The sequence below is a fragment of the Ochotona princeps genome, chromosome 9, assembly GCF_030435755.1.
Source record: "Ochotona princeps isolate mOchPri1 chromosome 9, mOchPri1.hap1, whole genome shotgun sequence".
Classification (NCBI taxonomy): Eukaryota; Metazoa; Chordata; class Mammalia; order Lagomorpha; family Ochotonidae; genus Ochotona; species Ochotona princeps.
Window position 1 is genome coordinate 78,822,716 of NC_080840.1, and position 5,936 is coordinate 78,828,651.

General features: G+C 41.2%; 1 pseudogene; it reads left to right on the plus strand.

The window, feature by feature from the left end:
* On the plus strand, positions 1–790 carry LOC101520795 (olfactory receptor 7E178-like; annotated as a pseudogene).
* Positions 791–5,936: the final 5,146 nt, after the last annotated feature.

Below are 5,936 nucleotides of genomic sequence, written 5' to 3' on the forward strand. Positions count from 1 at the left end.
ATGTACTTCTTGCTCTGCAGCCTGTCCTTGGCTGATGTGGGGTTCACCTCCACCACGGTTCCCAAGATGATTGTAGACATCATCACCCACAGCACAGTCATCTCCTATGCTGGCTGCCTGACTTAGCTGTCTCTTTTTCTCATCTTTGGATACATGGATGATTTTCTTCTGATGGTAATGGCCTATGACCGGTTTGTTGCCATCTGCCACCCCCTGCATTACTAGGACATCATGAACTCCTGTCGCTGTGGCTTCTTAGTTTTAGCTTTCTCTGTGGTTAGCCTTTTGTATTCCTTCATGCAGACTTTGATGGTCTTCAGAATTACCTGCTTCAAGACAGTGGATATTTCTAATTTCTTCTGTGACCCTTCTCAATTTCTCAACCTTACTTGCTCTGACACATTCACCCATGACATGGTCGTTTATCTTATTGGCATCATATTTGGTGTGTTTCCTATGTCAGGGATCCTTTACTCTTGCTATAAAGTTGTGTCTTCAGTTACAAAGTTACAAAGTCTTTTCCACCTGTGACTCTCACCTGACAGTGGTTTGCTTATTTTATGGGACAGCTCTTGGAGTGTATCTCAGTTCAGCTTTGTCACTTTCTCCCAGGAGTTATGCAGTGGCTTTCTTGGTGTACACTGTGGTTACCCCTATGCTTAACCCCTGTATCTATAGCCTGAAGAACAGGGACAGCAAGAGGGTTCTGCAGAGACTTTTCATCAAGACAGTGTCATCTAGGTTGCTGTGCCATGCATTTGGACTGCAGGTGGGAAAAGCAGCAAACTAAGCATCTAGACCTCCAAATCATCCTCCCTTATTAAATGATGGAAGAGCCTCTCTCTGTTTTGCATTCACTCATTGCTTCTTTTGTTCCTTTGAAGAGAACATAGTCTAGGTTATTTGAGTATTTTGTCCACTGCATGTATTTTCTCCACTATACCATGGAGCTTTCCACACTCCAGGAATCTTGGACAGATGAACAACTCTGATTTTGTATCTTTAAATGTTACTTCTTTTCCACGATTCTACTTTCCGTACACCTGATGCATCCATCCCACTTGTCTGTGCAGGTGTCTGTGAGGATGTGTATTGGTGTTCCTTTCATGGATGCACCAGGGAGCTTTCACAATTGTCAGGCCTGGATCTCACACTAGAGATGCTGCCTAAAATGAGAATCCCTTTACTGAAATGCATTTATTTTATTATTTTGTGATACATTCCTATGGGTTCTGGACTTTTTCCTCTCCGCTCTCCAAATCACTACCCTCCCCCAGCTGATTTCCCCTATATCATTACATCAGCATAGTCCTTCACAAACAGTCATATGTTCCTCATTCTGCTACTTAAGTGTGTCCTGACATTGTATGTATAGACTGAGGTAGAGAGTTCAGTGTCCTATTGTTAATATGTATTCAGATTTCACTGAGAGTCCTTCTTTGATTTGGAAGTAGAGATGCATGCTGTATCTTCACATCTGGATATAATACCCTCTATTACACAGTTATTAGACATCCTCCTAAATGAAAAGCTTAAAACAAAATCAACAACAGGAAGGAAAAACAGAAAATTTCAACAATTTGATGTCAACAATATTCGACTGAATGCCCAATGAGTTGTTGAAAAAAATGAACAACATTAAGTTAAATAACAGGTTACCAAATGACTAATGTGTCATTGAATAAGTGAAAAAGAAACTTCCTTGAAGTACATGATGCTGCTATGTGACCTATGAGTCACTGAGGAAATTCACAAGGAAACAAAACTTTTTATTGAATGAATGAAAATGAAAATAAAAATCTCAAACACCCTGAGATGTAGCACAAATGGCAGTGAAAGGGCTATTGATCTTGTCTGTGCATGAAGGCTGCCTTACATGAGATGAGAGTTTTCATGGCAGCCTAGGGTTATACTGGAAAGACTAGTGACAGTTTTGAGGAGCTTAGTGGTGTATGATGTGTAAGTTTTTCCTTGCCAATCTCAGGACTTTGTGACTTGGAATGCTTTGGCTGTTATGTGTCTTGAGTTTATTATAATTGAAATTTATTGAAATTTATGGGTGTACGTGCACTTCCTTCTTCCAATTCAGCAGTTTCCAAATTTCACTCATTGTGTTTTGCAAAACGGCTGTCTGCCACATTTTATCTCCCTCTCTCTTCTTGTTTTGAATTTGCATACAGGATATATTGTTCTTTTTTTATTATGTTATTTTTTTCTGATTTGCTAAACTTTATTTATTTATTTTACTTTCATTATTATTATTATCATTTTATGATACAGTTATGTATAGGCCCTGGTGTATTCATTATCCCTCCCCTAGTTTCTTCCCACCATTGAACAGCCATATATCATTACTATAGTTTAGTTCTTTATACACAGGCATATGTCCATCATTGCAGGCATGGACAATGGCAGAGAGTCCAGCATCCTATTGTCAAGATATAGCTAACAGTTTCATTGCAAGTCCATCTTTGTCTGGAAGTAGAGATGCATACTGAATTGTATCCTCACATCTGGATATGACAGTCTCTATTACACAGTTACTATACATCCCCTTAAATGAAGAGCCACAAAACAAAATCAACAACAGAAAGAAAAAAGAAATTCACAACACTATGAAGTTAAATGACATGCTACTGAATGACTAATGTGTCACTGAAGAAATGGAAACCAACCTGCTTGAAGGAAATGATGCTACTAAAGTAATAAATTCCTTTTCTTGTTGATGTTTACATAATTGAGAGCGATGCTTGCCCATGTGGACCATCATTAGGGTGGAGACAGTCAAGAATGGGAGCAAGTGGAGGAGACAACTGCCTTCAATCCTCATTTTTCTCCCGCATCTTGGGAAAGTGGAGGCAGAAGGGGAGAGGGCTGCTGCCAGCAACCCAAGCACGGCAGCATTTAGAAGATGAATGGATGGACATCAGGTAGATCTGTCTCTGCCTGCCAGATAAAATAAAAATGAATAAAATATTTACAAGCACCTGCTTAACCAGCCACTGAGGTCAACACTGATTGGAAGATGCACTTTTGCACTCACATGCATTTCTGCTCTTTTCTGGACTTTTGTGTGTTGCATGTCTTGCTTGGTGCAGTATCAGTGCGAGCTAATAAAATAATAAACAGGAGATCTTAGCAGTCAAGGTAAGAGACCTGCAATCCATGAGGCTGAATGAGGTGATCCGTAAGCAGTCTCAAACATGAATAGGAAGGTTGGACTTTGCATCTTCCCTGACACCCAACACTTCAGGCGTAACTAAGACATCATCATGTTAAAAACTGTAAAACGATATTCCCAACCACTACAGCAGACTGAAAAACATTGTAAACATATTTAAGATATAATTTTTGCAAACCAGAATTTATTTAGGTCTTACTAGCATGTTACCAAACTTCCTGTATAACACACTTAAAATTCAGGCATTATGCAAGGATTTATTCATTTTGTTTAAAGCAGAATTGGAGACCTAGTGAGACTAGGAGAAAGAGAGAGGCATTCCATCTACAGATTCACTTGCCAATAGCAGTAATAGTCAGGGTTCAGCCATGCTGAAGACGAAAATCAAGAGCTTCACCCTGGACAGCCATGTGGGTGGCAGGGACATCAAAGCAAGGCGTAGTACATATTAGTCACCCAGGCTTATCAGCAGGAAAGTGTACTAGAAATGGAACCACTGCTCAAAACATGAACTGGAGTTCCCATGGTTGTCCAGCATTGTAGACAGTGGATTGATTAATGATGGCTGAGCAATCAAGGCTCTGAATGCAAAAATTTTAATAAGTCCATTAGTTTGGGCCTGGCATGGTAGCCTAGCAGCTAGGGTTCTAGTCTTGCATGTGTTGAGATCCCATATGGGTTTTTTTTTTTAAGATTTTATTGTTGTTGGAAAGCTGGATATACAGAGAGGAGGAAGGACATAGAGGAAGATCTTCCATCCGATGTTTCACTCCCCAAGTGAGCCACAATGGGCTGGTAAGGGCCAATCTGATGCCGGGAACCAGGAGCCTCCTTTGGGTCTCCTATGCGGGTGCAGGGTCCCAAAGCCTTGGGCCGTCCTCGACTGCTTTCGCAGGCCACAAGCAGGGAGCTGGATGGGAAGTGGAGCTGCCAGGATAAGAACTGGTGCCCATATGGGATCCTGGGGCACGTTCAAGGCGAGGACCTTAGCCGCTAGGCCACGCCGCCGGGGCCTCCCATATGGGTTTTGGGTTCATGTCCCGGTTATCCCACATCCCATTTGGCTGCCTGCCTGTGGCCTGTGAAGACATTCGAGGACGGCCCATGGCCTTAGGACCCTGCACTCCTGTGGGAGACCCAAAGGAGGCTCCTGGCTTTAGATTGGCTTGCTGGCCATTGTGGCCACTTGGGGAGTGAATCAGTGGAGAGAGGATCTTCTCTGTCTTTCCTCCTCTCCAGATAATGACTTTCAAATAAAAATAAATAAATACGTATTTTTAAAGATTTATTTATTTTTATTGCAAAGTCATATATATATATATATATACATATATATATATATATATATATATATATGGACAGAGAGAGAGAGAGCGAGAGAGAGAGAGAGCGAGAGAGAGAGAGAGAGAAGAGAAGCAGGAGGAGGAGGAGGAGAGACAGAGAGAAAAATCTTCTGTCTGACGGTTCACTCCCCAAGTAACCGCAATGGCCGGTGCCAAGACAATCCAAAGTCAAGAGCCAGAAGCTCTTCCGGGTCTCCCACGTCGATGCAGTGTCCCAATGCTTTGGGCCATCCACAACTGCTTTCCCAGGTCACAAGCAGGGAGCTGGGTGGGAAGTGGGGCTGCCAGGATACAAACCGGTGCCCATACGGGATCCTAGCAAATTCAAGGCGAGAACTTTAGCTGCTAGGCCACTGCTCTGGGCCCAATAAATATTTTTTTTAATGTCCATTATTTCTAAATAGTTGACAGCAGCAGAGTTTATTATTGTTACATGCACAACCTGATTTTGTTAAATTTAAGCTCACCTAATTCATTTAAAATCCACTAAAGATGAAGATAAAAGTTAGATATTCAATTATTTTCAGAGAGAAACAAGCACGGAAACATAGTATAGTGGTCAGGACATGCTACTCCCACTCTGGAGGGTCGGGATTTGCCTCCTAGCTCCCACTCATGACTCAGCATCCTGCCAAAATGGCCTCTTTGAAACTCTAGTGGTGGCATATATAGTTGGGGACCTGCTAATCATGCAAGAGATGAATTGAGTGTCAGGTGCCAGCCTCTGTGTTTGTCCTGCCACAGGCACTGTAGGCATTTAGGGAGTGAAGCAGTGCGTGAGAGCTCAGTCTCTCTCACTTTCTGCTTCCCTGTGTGTCTGCCTCTCAATAAAAGAGATATTGGATGTAAATGAGAAAACACCAGCAGGATGAAATCCTGACAGGCAACGATATGTTCCTATTGTGAAAAACAAGTATTAACCATCAAGTAATACTAAATGCCTACAGTGCCTGTGGCAGGACAAAATGAAGCAACTCAAATACACCTTAGTCTATTGTGATGGTAAATTAGCCTATACAGAGTATTTTTAAATATTCGAAGTCAAGCTAATTTACCATCACAATAGACTAAGGTGTATCTGAGTCGCTTCATTTTTTATGAATGAGAATGCTATCATCCTTAAAAGGAGAAAGGGATTCCCTATGCTGTCTGCTTACAGTTGTCGGTTTCATTTTTATGGTTGCTAAATCTCAGGTTTATGAAAAAAAAACATTTATGCAAAATTATAATTTTCCATGTATGCAGCAAATATTTCTCTTTGATTTGCATTAATACTACATACCTTAGAGTTCTCCCTAAGAGTTCGGACTGAAAATATACACAAGTGCTGTGTTCCAGTGTTTCTTCTCTTTTTTAAGAATACAGCTATCTTTTCTTGAAGAAATCCAGGTTATCTGGAAACACAAAATCAT